Source organism: Hypanus sabinus, chromosome 19 (genome assembly GCF_030144855.1).
Source record: "Hypanus sabinus isolate sHypSab1 chromosome 19, sHypSab1.hap1, whole genome shotgun sequence".
Taxonomy (NCBI): domain Eukaryota; kingdom Metazoa; phylum Chordata; class Chondrichthyes; order Myliobatiformes; family Dasyatidae; genus Hypanus; species Hypanus sabinus.
In genome coordinates this window covers 73506433-73520750 of record NC_082724.1, presented here as the reverse complement: position 1 = coordinate 73520750, position 14318 = coordinate 73506433, and the positions used below count along the sequence as shown (strand labels likewise).

The window sequence follows — 14318 nt, the reverse complement described above, 5'->3', positions numbered from 1 at the left end:
ACTACTTTCTTATTGTTCAATTCTCCTTCAAACCTACCTTCTCTCACCTTAAAAACATGCTCTTGTTGTGCCTGACACCATGTTGTAGTCAGGAATTATATCTTGGGTCGAGCAGCAGCTCGAGCCTCTGACTGCATGGTGGTCGCAGCTGTGATCTTGAGCCAGTACTGCTAACCATGCAGGCGTAGCAGAGTTCCAACCATACCATTCACAGCTGCACAATGGAGACAGTGTGCTAGAGGAACTCAGCAGGCCGAACAGCATCCGGGAGGGAAGGAATTGTCAATGTGTTTGTCGAAACCCTGCATTGGGACTGAATAGAGAGGTGGGATGGACAACAGAGAGATGAGAGAGCAGTGGCAAGAGAAGAGTCCAAGCTGATTGGAGGGTTGAGGAAGGTGCAATGTGGAATGTTTGTACAATTCTTTATACTCCTTCTCTCATCTCATTTAATCTCTATTGCTCCCCCACGTGCCCTCCCCACTGCCGCTCCCTCTGTGGCCCTCCCTTGCACCCTCCCTCACCCCCTCTCTCTCTCCTCACCCCCCAGCACCTAACTCTTAACACCCCTTAAACCCTCACCCCTTGCTAGCCCGCCTCTGCCCCCTCACCCCTGCCCCCCTCTCCCCCTCCCCCTTCTCCCCTTTCCACCCTCCCCCTTCCAAAATAGGAGCACTTACAATAGAAGAAAGATTTGCAATTTACTGGGATTTAACGATAGTTCACTGGGTACAGAGAAGAGCAAATACTGTTTGAGATCCTGTGAATTCAATAGCTTTGACTGAATTTGCTTCTCAATTAAACCACAGATGACTTTGTCTTGAAGCACACAGACTAGAAAAATTTTTGAAATGGCAGTGTTGCAAGAAATGCTTCAACATAACATTATATTCACCATCATTGTTAACTGACCTACTGATTCCTCATTCCAAATTTATAGCTGCCTGTAATTTTGGGGAACTTTGGATATAAATGAACCTATTACGATCTTTTGAACCATCTCACTGAATAAATCATCTTTCACTGCCTACTTTTGTCAGAAGATACTCCTGAGTAGGCTACTCGACAGCGTGTGGGAGCTACTTCAGAGATCCGAATATTATGATGTGTTGTGTCGTTGAAAGTGCACAGGCAGATTGATGCTGTTTTTGAGCATAATGAAACTAGTTTTTCAAACACACACGTTATCAACTGATTGTATGTTTGGTGAGATCTAGTGTTAAGAAATTGGATGTTGGAGAAAAGTGGTCTACCCATGTGCCTGCAAGCAAGTTTTTCATTGTACTGTACAAAATTAAAGTTGTTTATTGTCATTGGCAGATGCAGTGAAACACTTATAGCAACGTCAGGGGCACACAATCATATAAGCAACATTCACAAAGAAAACATAAATTAAACACATTATGTTCACATTTTACAAGAAGAAATGCAATTAGAACAAGAAAAATAATTCAAGTATATGTGCAAGTGATCGAAGTTGTCGGTGTTGCTAAACTGTAGTGATTATGGCTGTGTTGGTTGGTTGAAGAACAGAACTACTGAAGGGAAGAGCTGCTTTTGAACCTGGTAGCATTGGACTTCAGTCTTTTGTATCTTGTGCCTGACAGTAACTGTGAGAAGATGGCATAAACCGGATGGTGGGGAATCTTTGTGGATGTTTGCCTCGAGTTGGTGCTTCCTGTAAGTATTCTTGTTGGTAGAGAGGAATGTGCCAGCACTAATTGGCTGACTCCACTACTCTCTGCAGGTGAAGTGAAGCTTGGTTTTGAATGCTATTTGCTTATTTTTATTGCTTGCACAATTTGTTTTATTTCTGCACATTGGCTGTTTGATGTGGTTTTGTTTTGTGACTGCCTGCAAGGTTGTATACCGTATACGTGCTTTGATAATAAATGTCCTTTGAACTTTGAACAACTTGTGTTCCTGTACCTGCAGATTGCTATACCAGACCATAGTGTAGTCATTCTGGACACTTTCAACAGTACAGTTAACTAGAGCAACTATGATAAACCAAGCCTCTGAAGAAATTAAAGATGCTGTATCTTACTGTGCCTGTATACATGACACAGAAGTGTACATAGAAACACATAATCCTGATGAGGGTATTACAAAAGAAAATACCACTCAACCTTTATGATTCCAAAGGGGACTATGGAAGAAATCTCATAAGATTCTGCTGAAGTGAGTGAAGTATTAACATTTTCTTCTTGATAAGAAATAGGTACAATGACATCAAAACAAGGACATAAAGGATTTAGAAAACATGAATATAGGATAAGTTTGTAAATAGTTAAGGCCATATGTAAATTACAGGATGGGCTAAAAAAGATGCAGATGACTTGAAGACAGACAAAATTACAGAAAAGTAAATGTTCTTTCTATTAAAAGAACTAATTTGCAAAGCTCATTAGTCATCTTTGTTATAGAAATGCTTAAAGTGCTAAAAGGTGTTTATGTGGTGCCATGAAATCCCAATTGGACATTATAAATTTTTTTCTGCCAATACACGTTCCTTGGTGGGCTTTAGGTTGTTTGTTTATGTCATCATCTGTTGAATTAGGTGATTCCAAGATCTGGGAATCTTGAAATTTAAGAGACAGGTATATGAAGGAATTTAAGGTGGGGGGTTATATGGAAGGCAGGGTTTAAGGGTCAGCACAACATTGTAGGCCAAAGGGCCTATACTGTGCTGTACTATTCTATGTTCTATGGGATTGGATGGGCAAATAGCAAGCTCTGGGAGCCACTGATCTGGGAATGGGTGAGCAGATTGCAAGCTCTGGGAGGCATAGAAGTGGAATCTAGAGATACTGGAAGTTGAAAAGGGTCAGACTATCTGGCCCTTTGAGATGGAGGTCTAATATGCAACATTATCGGTTTCCATGATTTTTGAACTTTAAGTTGGAAATGTAATGTAAACTGCTTTTGTTTCTTTGAAATGGAGCATAGCATATTTTCTAGCAATGATGTGTATGACATGTATTCACACATGCTGATGAAAGGAAGGTAGTGGAGACAGAAGAGTGAATATTAAAGTTCTGATGGTTCTTCGGGTTCAAGTTCAGGTTTAGTTGTCATTCAACCATACATGAATGCCCATGAAAACGGCCAAATGAAGCAACGTTATTACGGGGCTGGTTTGCAAAACACGGTGGCAGGAGTCATACACGCGGTCATGGGGAGAACATGGGAATATGGGAAAACTCCTTACAGACAGTGGTGGGAATTGAACCCCGGTCTCTGGTGCTGCAAAGTGATGTGCTAACCACTATGCTTCCAAGCCACCCATAGACTAGGATTTACATAATACGTATTCTGCACCCATGTCTTTCAGTCAATGGAGAATACTTAAAACGTCGTCATAGTGGAGGAGGTGTTGTCTTTGTGATAAGGGAGAACATCACAGCAGTATTTAGAGATAACATTCTTGGGGGATCATCTAATGAGACTGTAAGGTAGAACATGGGTTACCAGAGGACATGGGTTAAGGGTGAAGGGGGAAAAGTTTAAAGGGAACATTAGGGGGCTTCTTCACACACAGTGGTGGGAGTGTGGAATGAGCTGCCAGATGAAGTGGTAAATGTGGGCTCACTTTCAACATTTAAGAAAAACTTGGACAGGTACATGGATGAGAGGCATATGGAGGGATATGGTCCAGGTGCAGGTCAGTGGAGCTTGGCAGAAAAATAGTTCGGCACAGCTAAGAAGGTCCAAAAGGCCTGTTTCTTCGCTGTAATGTTCTATGGTTCTAATATAGAAACAAGAAGGGTGGCGGTGTCACCACCATGTACCACTCCCAAATAGTCAGTGGGTACTTGAGGAGCAGTTGTGGAGAGAAATTACTCTCAGTTGTATTGGTGGGAGGTTTTCTTTTCACAATATTGACTGGGCCATCCAGAGTGTTTAGGGCATGGATGAAGTGGAATTCATGAACTGTGTCTAGGAAAGTTTCCCTTGTCAATATACAAAGGGCTCTAATTAGGAATGTGCAATACAGGGCCTTTAGACTCTGGTGAAGTTCTCAGTGACTGGAAGATGGCTAAGATTGTTCTATTGCTTAAGAAGGGCTGCAAAGAACTACAGGCCAATCAGCCTAATCTCAGTAGCGGGGAAAATATTACAGGGAATTTTGAGGGAAGGGGTCTACCATCATTTGGATAGACAGCATCTGATTAGGAGGAGTCAGCGCGGCTTTGTGAGTGGAAAGTTGTGCCGATGAACCTTTTAGAGTTTTTTTGAAGAGGTAATCAAAAATATAGATGAGTGTATGGCAGTGAATACTGTCTATTTGAATTTTAGCAGGGCATTTGACAAAGTCTTGCATGGTAGGCTGGTCTGGAAGGTTTGGGTCCATGGAATCCAGGGAGTGTCAGTTCGTAGATTCAAATTGCCTCGGAGGCAGAAGGCAGAGGGTGATGGGTGAATGTTGTTTCTCAGAGTAGAGGCTGGAGGTTAGTGGTGTGCCACAAGGGATTGGTGTCGGGACCCTTGTAATTGATTATTTATATGTGAAATAATCAATGTGAATTTTGTATGTGAATGCATAAGGCTTGATCAGTAAGTTTGAAGGTGACATGAAATTAGAGATATGGTTAGTGAAGAAGGTTATGGTGGAACGGGTAATTTTGATCAGATAAGTTTGAGAAAGTGTGCAGATAGTGTAGGACGTGTACTAGAAACAGTTGGGCACTATGGAGTGTAATGGTACAGAGGGATCTAGGAATTGAAAGCAGTATCACTGGTAGCAAGGTGATGAAAAAGGCACTGTGCGCTGGCCATCATCTGTCAGGACATTGAGTAAAGATGTTGGGGCATTCTGTTGCAGTTGTGTAACTTATTTTGTGAGGTGCACAGAGTATCGTATGCAATTTTGATTATCCGTTTGTTATATGAAAGATGTGGTTAAACTGTAAAGAGTGCGGCAAATATTTATGAAGATGTTGCCAGGACTAATTGGCCAGGCTAGGTCGCTATTCATTAGAACACATGAAAATTAAGGGGCAATCTTATATTCATGTTTTAAATTATGAAAAGGATAGATGAGGTGAATAATCATAGTCTTTTCCCCAAAACAGAGGTGTGTGAAACTAGGGGGTAAGGGAAAGAAGGTTTTTAAGGGACCTAAGGGGCAACTTTTTGCACACAGAGTGGTGAGTATATGAAACAAGCAGCCAGAAGAATTGGCTGACGAGAGTGTCATAGTGTTTAAGAAGCACTTGGATAGGAACACAGAGGGGATGGACTGAGAGGTGTTTGGGCCAAAAGTAGGAAACTAGAACTATCTGAATGGGTACCATGAAGGGACTGTATCCATACTGTATTTCTTTATGACTACATGATTGACTCTTGTGTTGTCATATTGACCGTTTTCAGGTAGAAATGTCCTTGAGATATAAGTAACTAGTTAATCCTATATATTTAAATGACACTAATTGGGGTAGAAATGTTGACTCTTTGAAATAACCTCTTGTTCTTCAATTATTCCCATATATATGATCTTATTTCGAAGCCCTTTTTGGAAATACTGGCACCTCTCACACTGCACCATTCTCTCCATAATACACTTGATTGTCGGCTGAGGGTCATTCAAATCTTATCTGGGTTTTGGAAACAAGATTCTGACTCAGAGGTTAGAATGCTATGGAGTCAGAGTTGTAAAAAGGCTTTGTGTGTACCCAGTTGCTCAAGTAATTGTGTGGCTCAGTCTTTTATTGATGTTTGCAGTGGCAAGGTACCAGACTAAACATTTTAACAAAATGGAAGAGACTCCAATAAAGGAAGTGGAACAATAAACCATTCTCATTTTATTGCCCATTACTAACAAGCTATAAATGGTATGATTGGGTGGTCATATTGCGTTTGTGAGCTTATGGCAGAGACCAAAAGTCTTGTGAAAAAATGCATGCTCAGGGGGGTGTCAAAAAGATTGATGGGTTTATATTGAGTTATCATTCTTTTTGACCATCAGGGAGGAGGTACCATGGCATTAGGACAATATCTGTTAGGATGGGGAATAGCTTCCTCCCGCAGGCTGTAAGGCTGCTGAATTTCTTTCCACCACCTGAGTCTCATCACATATTCGACACCAGTAGCACTGTACTGTTTACTTTTGAACTTATATTGTATATATACCTTATTATTTGTTAATTTATTTGTGGTAGTATTACTTCATGTGCTATGTGAGTTACATGTACTGTGTTGTGCACCTTGGCCCAGAGGAACGTTGCTTTGTTTGGTGCTATGGCTGAATGACTATAAACTGAGCGTGAGCTTAAACATTCAGTTCATCCATCATCAGCTCTTGGGTGTGTCTCATTCCCTCCGTATTGCTTCAATATAATCTTTGTATTTCAGTGTAGAGCACACCCTCGTTTGCACTCCGCATCGCTGTTATTGACTAAGTAAAATGCATCCAAAACTCTGTGGCCTCTCGGTTAATGGTAAGGTTCCATGGCCTGAGAAAGGGTTGGAAACCCCTCCTCTCGGCCGGACTGAAGAGGGGCTACACTGATGGAAATGGCTATCGTATTACCAATTATACATTAAGCAAACCCCCTGCCTCACTCCAAAATAGAGACATGGAATACAGCAGAGACAATGCCCAAGTTTCAGGAACTTCACTAATGATGTTATAGTGTGCACCCATCGATGCAATAGAAAACTGGATTTGCTGTTATCTGCGGATAATCATTTGATTCTATAATCAGGACCTAGTTTCCTACTCATTTGTCCTCCTGTCACCACTATTATGTTAACAAATCCCAACCCTCCCCTCTTCTCTCCTCAGACACTACAAACCCCCTTCCCGTCCCCGATCCTAGTTTTCATCCATGCCAGGTCTTCACCCTTCCCTCTGACCTTCCCCTCTCTGAGGCAGAATGTTCTGTTCAGTAGGGGCCTCAGTGAGTTCCACGCCCACTGTAACACTGGGCTCTTCCACCTCCATCTCAGTGCCCACTTCTTTGGCAAGGACTCTCCAGACCACACTGATGACCCCTTCTCCTACTTTTAACTCTTCTCCTCTTCCTGGACACTCATACCCTGGTCTTCTGTTGGCTCTGGATCTTCGCGTTGCTAACTGTTGATGGGACATCAACCGTCTCAGCTTCACCACTCCTCTCCAATTCTGACACTCCTTCTGAATTCACTGGTCTCCACTAATCCTAACCTCACCATCAAACTCGCAGATAAAAGGGGTTGCTGTAGCAGTCTGGCGTACTGACCTTTACCTTGCTGAGGCCCGGCAACATCTCTCAGACACCTTCTCTTACTTACCCCTCAAACAAGACCCCTCTAAGGAGCACCAGGCTATTGCCTCCCACACCATCACCAACCTTATTGACTCTGGGATCTCCCATCCACTGCCACCAACCTCATAGTTCCCTCACCCCATACTTCCCATTTCTATGTCCTTCCCAAGATCCACAAACCTGCCTGTTCAGGTACATCCATTTTTTCTGCTTGTTTCTGCCCCACTAGACTTGTATCTGCAAACCTCAACTCAGTTGTTAATCCCCTGGTTCAGTCCGTTCCTGCCGACATCAGTGACACTTCACATACGCTTGATCTTTTTAATGGCTTCAAGTTTACTGGTCCCAATCATCTTATTTTCAACATGGACGTCCAGTTCCTACACAGCTCCATCTCCCATCAGGAGGGTCTCAAAGCTCTCCATTTCTTTCTGGACACCAGACCCAACCAGTTCCCTTCCACCACTGCTCTCCTCTGTCTGGTGGAACTTGTCCTCACTCTCAATAATTTCTCCTTTGGCTCCTCCCACTTCCTTCAAACAAAAGGTGTAGCCATGGGCACATGGCTATGCCTGCCTGTTTGTTGGCAATGTGGAACAGTCCGTACTCCAAGCCTATACTGGAATAACTCTCCAGCTTTTTCTACACTACATCAACGACTGCATTGGTGATGCTTTCTGTACCCATGTGGAGCTTGTCGATTTTTGCCTCCAACTTCCACCCTGTCCTCAAATTTACCTGGTCCATTTCTGACACCTACCTCCCCTTTCTCAATCCCTCTGTCTCTATATCTGGAGACAGGTTATCTACTTAAATACACCCACTGATTCTCACAGCTACCTGGACTACACCTCTTCCCACTCTGTTACTTGTAAAATGCCATCCCCTTCTCTCAATTCCTCCACCTCTGCTGGATCTGCTCTCAGAATGAGGCTTTACATTCCAGAACAAAGGAGATGTCCTCCTTCAGTGAAAGAGGCTTCCCTTCCTCCATCATCAACTCTGCCCTCACCACATCTCTTCCGTTTCACGACCGTCTGCTCTCACCCCATGCTCCTGCCACCCCACCAGGGATAGGGTTCCTCTTGTCCTCATCTACCACCCCTCCAGCCTCCACTTCCAGCACATAATTCTTCATAACTTCCATCTCCAATGGGATCCCACCACCAAGCACATCTTCCCCCACCCCCCCCCCACTTTCTGCTTTCCACAGGGATCGCTCCCTAAGTGACTCCCTTGTCCAATTGTTTCCTCCCCACTGATCTCCCACCTGGCATTTATCCTTGCAAGTGGAACAAGTGTTACACCTGCCCCTACACCTCATCCCTCATGACCATTCAGGGCACTAAACAATCCTTCCAGCTGAGGGAACCCTTCACCTGTTGGGGTCACCTTCTGTATCCACTGTTCCTCATGTGGCTTACTTTATATTGGTGAGACTCGACATAGATTGGGAGACTATTTTGCCGAGCACCTACACTCCGCCCACCAGCAAAAACAGGATCTCCCAGTGACCGGTGTCAGTCCTTGGCCTCCTCTCTTGTTGCGATGAGACCACACTCAGGTTGGAGGTGCTTAAACTTTGGGTAATGCCCACCCTCCTTCACCATTCCCATTTCCCCCCTCACCCTATCTCCTTACTTGCCCATCACCTCCCTCTGGTGCTCCTCCCCCTTTTCCTTTTCCCATGGGCATTTGTCCTCTCCTATCAAACTTCCACTTCTCTAGTCCTGTAACCCTTTAAACCAATCGACTTCCCAGCTCTTTGCTCCACCACTTCCCCCCACCCTTCCTGGTTTCACCTATCACCTTCCTCATCTTTCTTTTCTCCAGTCCTGCCGAAGGATCTTGACCTGAAACATCAACTGTACTCTTTTCCATAGATGCTGTCAGGCCTGCTGAGTTCGTCCAGCATTTTGTGTGTGTTACAGTGAAATCTGAACTGTTAATACTACTGATTGAAGGCCACAATTACTTTGGCAACTAAACCAAAGTGAATAGCTGTTGCACCCTTGAACCTGGATTCCACTTTCCTGGGTATTGCAGAAAGTCACTGTGGAAAGCTCTTGTTCCAAATCGGTTCCCCTCAAATAGATTGCTGTATTGGCTGCAACCAGCTTTCAGCAGGTTTATAGTCAATTCTACTTGGAAATATATCCATGAAATTGTGAAGTACATGCGACACAACAGGAAGATATCCATAGATTTCCAACACTTTCCTGTATATTCAGAAAAGGCCATCAACTCTTTTTTTAATTGACCTCCTCCAGCCCTTTGAGCCATGCTGCCCAGTTACCTCCAATTTAATCCTGGCCTAATCACGGGATAATTTACAATGACCGACTAACCTACCAACTGATATGTCTTTGGACCGTGGCAGGAAACCCATGTGGTCATGGGGAGAATGTACAAACTCCTTACAGGCAGCTACGGGAATTGAACCTGTGTTGCTGGAACTGTGTGGTAACCACTATGCTACCATGTCACCCCAATAAAGTTATAGAAGACTTAGATCCCACACCACCAGTTATTATCTTTAAGCCATCAGGCTTCTGAACCAGCATGGATAACTTCACTCACCTGAACACTGAACTGATTCCACCACCAATGGACTCACTGTCAAGGACTCTGTAACTCTTTTTTTCGGTATCATTTATTTACTATTTTTTATTTTTTTTTATATTTGCGCAGTTTGTCATCTTTTGCACATTAATTGTTAGTCAGTCTTTGTGCACAGTATTTCTTTGGACTATTGTGAATGCCTGCACGAAAATGAGATTGTGACATATACATCCCTTGATAATGAATTCACTTTGAGATGTTCTCCCTCCAGGAAACCTGACCCGTTATGTCTGCCTTAGAGGTAAGATCCTGGCGAGTCCATTGTTGGAGCAACAAGTTTCTCTGAGAGTTCTAGCCAATGTGATGCTGGTGAAAGGCAGAACCCAAGTAAATGAAGTGTCATCTACAGTACCTTAGACACTGATCTTTAATGCTAGTATTGACTCAGCACAAAACCACCTCCCCCACCTGTCATCCCATCTGGCTATACCCCCTTTCGTGGAAGATGCCCATACAAACATTGCAAGGCAGATGGTCCTTGCTTCATTAGGATGAGTGTGATATCTTACTCCTCATGGCCAGAGAAACTGCAGAGGATTCCTTTAAATGAGTTCCACTCCAAAGAAAGTGGCCTTGTCAATTTGACCAGATTCTGCGCATGTTGACATTGTTCTAATGGGAAATAACCAGCCTTTAAATTTGGAACTCAATGAGTTATACTCCTTGATTTTCATGTGACTTCCAGACACTTTTGTGCTTTTTTAAACTTGTGATCTCTAGGTGATGTTGCAATGTGCATTGTCTGATGACTGATTGATCAGGTAAGTGTATGCCCTTGGGTAATGGTCCTGCCATGCTTACTGCCAGTGAAGATAACTGAAATCACTTACTCCAGGCTACAGTGATTTTTAGATTGCATAGTACTGAAGTGAACACTGTTATTGGTCTGATAATCAGCCGTACACATTACCCTATATCTGCAATTTTGTTAAACAACAGTGATTATTGTTAGCAGGTTGGAATGAAGTTCACCAGCTCTCTTCAAAGAAGGTAAATTGGAAAGAATGTACATTTGGATTAATTTTGTTCCTGTCCCAGATATAGATGCATCAGTAATGAAATCTTGGGAAGTATATTTTTTAATGTCCATATTCAGTATTCAAAATAAAATTCATGCAGACAGAAACTTTGGCTGGTTGCAGTATATACACAATAGAAACTCTCTCAGAATATATCAAAGGAACAGAATAGAAGCTGATGCTGCAGAATTTAAGTTCAAGACTATACAGTACATATACACAACCATACTTATTTTTTATTGAAGTAGAAGACATTAGCTCTAGAAGGGGTGGTCACCTGGACTGGATGGTCCTCTCAGGTCTTGTGGCAGACTTTCCTCATATGCTGGATGTACAGGAAACATCTCAGTTAAGAGTATGCAACAGCAGTTATTCGTGGACAGTTGAATGTACTTGTTGAGAACAGTTCGGTGCTGATCCTGGAACCTAATTCACCAAGTTGCTCGTGCAACCGTACCTGAACTCTGGTGGAACAGTCCATGGAGTAGAGAACTATTGAACTCTAGGGATGAACTAGACTGGATTCCATCTCTGTCTGGGGAAGGTTAACATGTTGTCTATTCCTCACCACAGGAGCAGGATAGTCCATCCCTCAAGCCTGCTCTACCATCCAGAAAGATTATGGCTGGTTCAGTCTTAGTGTCAGCACCATTTTGACACTTCCCGCCCTCAACTCCCTTGCTCTGTAACTGCCTGCCATCCTTTCCCTTCAAAATATTGAATGACTCAACCTCTTCAGCTATTGGGGCTGAAGAATTCTGAAGTGCCACAACCCTCTAAGGGTGGCATGCGATGACATTCAGTTTCCAAGCTTGAATTGAGCAGGGAGGAATGCCTTCACCACCACCACCTAGTCTACACCCTGAGGCCTGTTAGAATGTTCCATCGTTCAGATGGTTGTCAATTTCCATTGACTGACAGAGTCCACACTCTCCTTTCTCAGTGGTATTTCAGGCTGAGGGCCATCTAGTGGTTCAGTCATGGAATCATACATCATAGGCTCTTTGGTCCATCGTTCAAGTTCAAGTTTAATTGTCACTCAACATACATAAACAACCATGAATATATCCAAGCGAACAGTGTTACTCCGGAGCCAAGAAGCAAAACTCAGTTCCAGCAGTCAGACACAGCAGAAGGTACATATAACGTGAAACGGAGACATCTCTTTCTCCTTTGTTAGGGAGGGAGAGAGAGAGCCCGTGATATGTCAGATACCGGGTGAACATGTCGTCCTTGGGGTACTGCAAGGCTGTGTCTGCTGTTGCTGTGCTGCACGTTTGTTTGCTCGGTGACGGGTGCCGACGTTTTATTTTGCCTGTGGGGGGAGGGGGGATCATGCTCACTGCCGCTTACGTGCGGGAGGTGGGAGCTGGGGGGGGACTTCGGGGTTCTAACATTTAACTGTCATTCATTCTTTGGGGCACTCCTCTGTTTTCACGGATGGTTGTAAAGAAAAAGCATTTCAGGATTTATATTGTATAGATTTCTCTGACATTAACTGTACCTTTGATATGATAGAAGTTAAGTACAGTCACACAAAAAATATAGACCAAGTCCCTGAATCCATGAATGTTGCAGCAGTCTGTAGCCAAACACACATTGGCTTGAGTGTACACTGGGGGGGGGGCAGTACTGACTCCAACATGGATGCCACACCTCACTGCCTCTGGCACTCTGTTGGGGGGCAGCGACTCCGCCACCTCTCTTCTTGACGGTTGTAAATAGGCAACACCGTGGCTTCATGTTTAGTCCTCACTACAACTGAAGCCACACAGCTCCCCTGCCACCTACCAATAGCCAGTGGATCAGAATTCCACACCACCTACGTCCAACAGGGTCTTGCGATCGCAGGAAAAGCAATTTAGACGATCAGTCACTGCGTATCTCCTTCACGCACTGATGCTTCTCTGTTGCTGGCAGCATCACAGGCCAAACCAATTCAGCTCCTTCGGTTTCTCTGCCAATGAGCAACTCATTGCTGGGGTAGACTTGCAGTACTTTTAGTTCTTAATGTCCACCAGGGTCTTAAGATCATAAAAAAAGGTTTAAAAAAGACAATATCACCTTTGGTTGACACCGCAGGAGCCACTGCTTCTGTGCTTGCCGGAAACCATAATGTTCATGCCAGTCATATAGACCACTCACTCCCATCACAGCACTTGGCCTGCAGCCTTCTGTGCCTCAGTGATTCAGGTGCTCCATCAGATATTTCTTCAAAGTTGTGAGAGTACTTACTAGGGCAGTGTGATCCTTCCATCAATCTATCAGACATCCGAAAGAAAAAGCATTTCAGGATGTATATTGTATACATTTCTCTGTCATTAAATGTACCTTTGAAACAGAGATTCCAGTACTTCAACAATTGGGGCAGGTGAGCTTGTGGATACATCCTTATCCGCGAGTTCCGCATGTGCGAATTCAACCAACCGCGAATCGAGAAAATCCGGAAGTGCTCTTCCAGCCCTCGTTGCTCGAGCATGTACAGACATTTTTTCTTGTCATTATTCCCTAAACAATGCAGTATAACAACTATTTTACATAGCATTTACATTGTATTAGGTATTATAAGTAATCTAGAGATGATATAAAGTATACGGGAGGATGTGTGTGGGTTATCGTGGATCGGGATCGAAAAAAAAAATTAGTTCTCTTACCAAGTAAATTGGAACAGTTACATCCGGTATTATTTAGCGTCAGTTAATCAAACATTTGTCTTTAGTATATAGTATATATTTTACCTTTCTATGCTTATAAAACACTTAAGAACATATGTTTCAGTGTTGGTCTTGGGAACGAAAGTTCCAGGGTTCGATCCAGTGACAGATTGCTTCCGAGTGCGCTCTCTATCTGTGCCGGGTTGATGTGGAGGATCAAAAACCCAAAACCCAATAATTGAACCACTGCGTTGCTCAGTAATAATTGTAGCTTTCATCAGGGCAGGCCCTTTCTTACTTTATCCTTTAAGATTGTTCTGATCGTTGACCAACTGTAGCCTGATGCTTCTCCAATGACCGATGGCGTTTCACCTCTTTCCGATCGCTTTATTATTTCCACTTTATTTTCAATCGTGATCGTGATTATTTTTGTGAACAGAAACACTGCGGATTCAGAGCACCGCTGCTGGGTCCTAACGTCCATCGCACTGAGACAGGTTAAATAAGGTCTGGGGTTCTGCTGGCTCCTAAGGTCCACCGCATTGAGACAGGTTGAATAAGGGACTTGAGCATTGGCGTTTTTTGGTATCCACGAGGGGTCCCGGAACCAATCCCTCATGGATAAGGAGGGCCGACTGTATATACTTTACCTGAGCCAGCCATGGCAGAGGCAGGCAGAATCTCAGTACAAAGAAAAACTTGGTGCTTCTGCAATGAAGCCCCCATAAAGGCACTGTGCATGCTCTTGCTCACTTTGTTTGGGGCCCTAGAGT

At 43.6% G+C, this 14318-nt stretch overlaps 1 protein-coding gene across 3 annotated transcripts in view; it reads left to right on the top strand.

The window, feature by feature from the left end:
- LOC132378059 (uncharacterized) overlaps positions 1-14318 on the top strand; it is a 130492-nt gene that overhangs the window by 11213 nt on the left and 104961 nt on the right. The gene's annotated exons all lie outside the window — the stretch shown is intronic.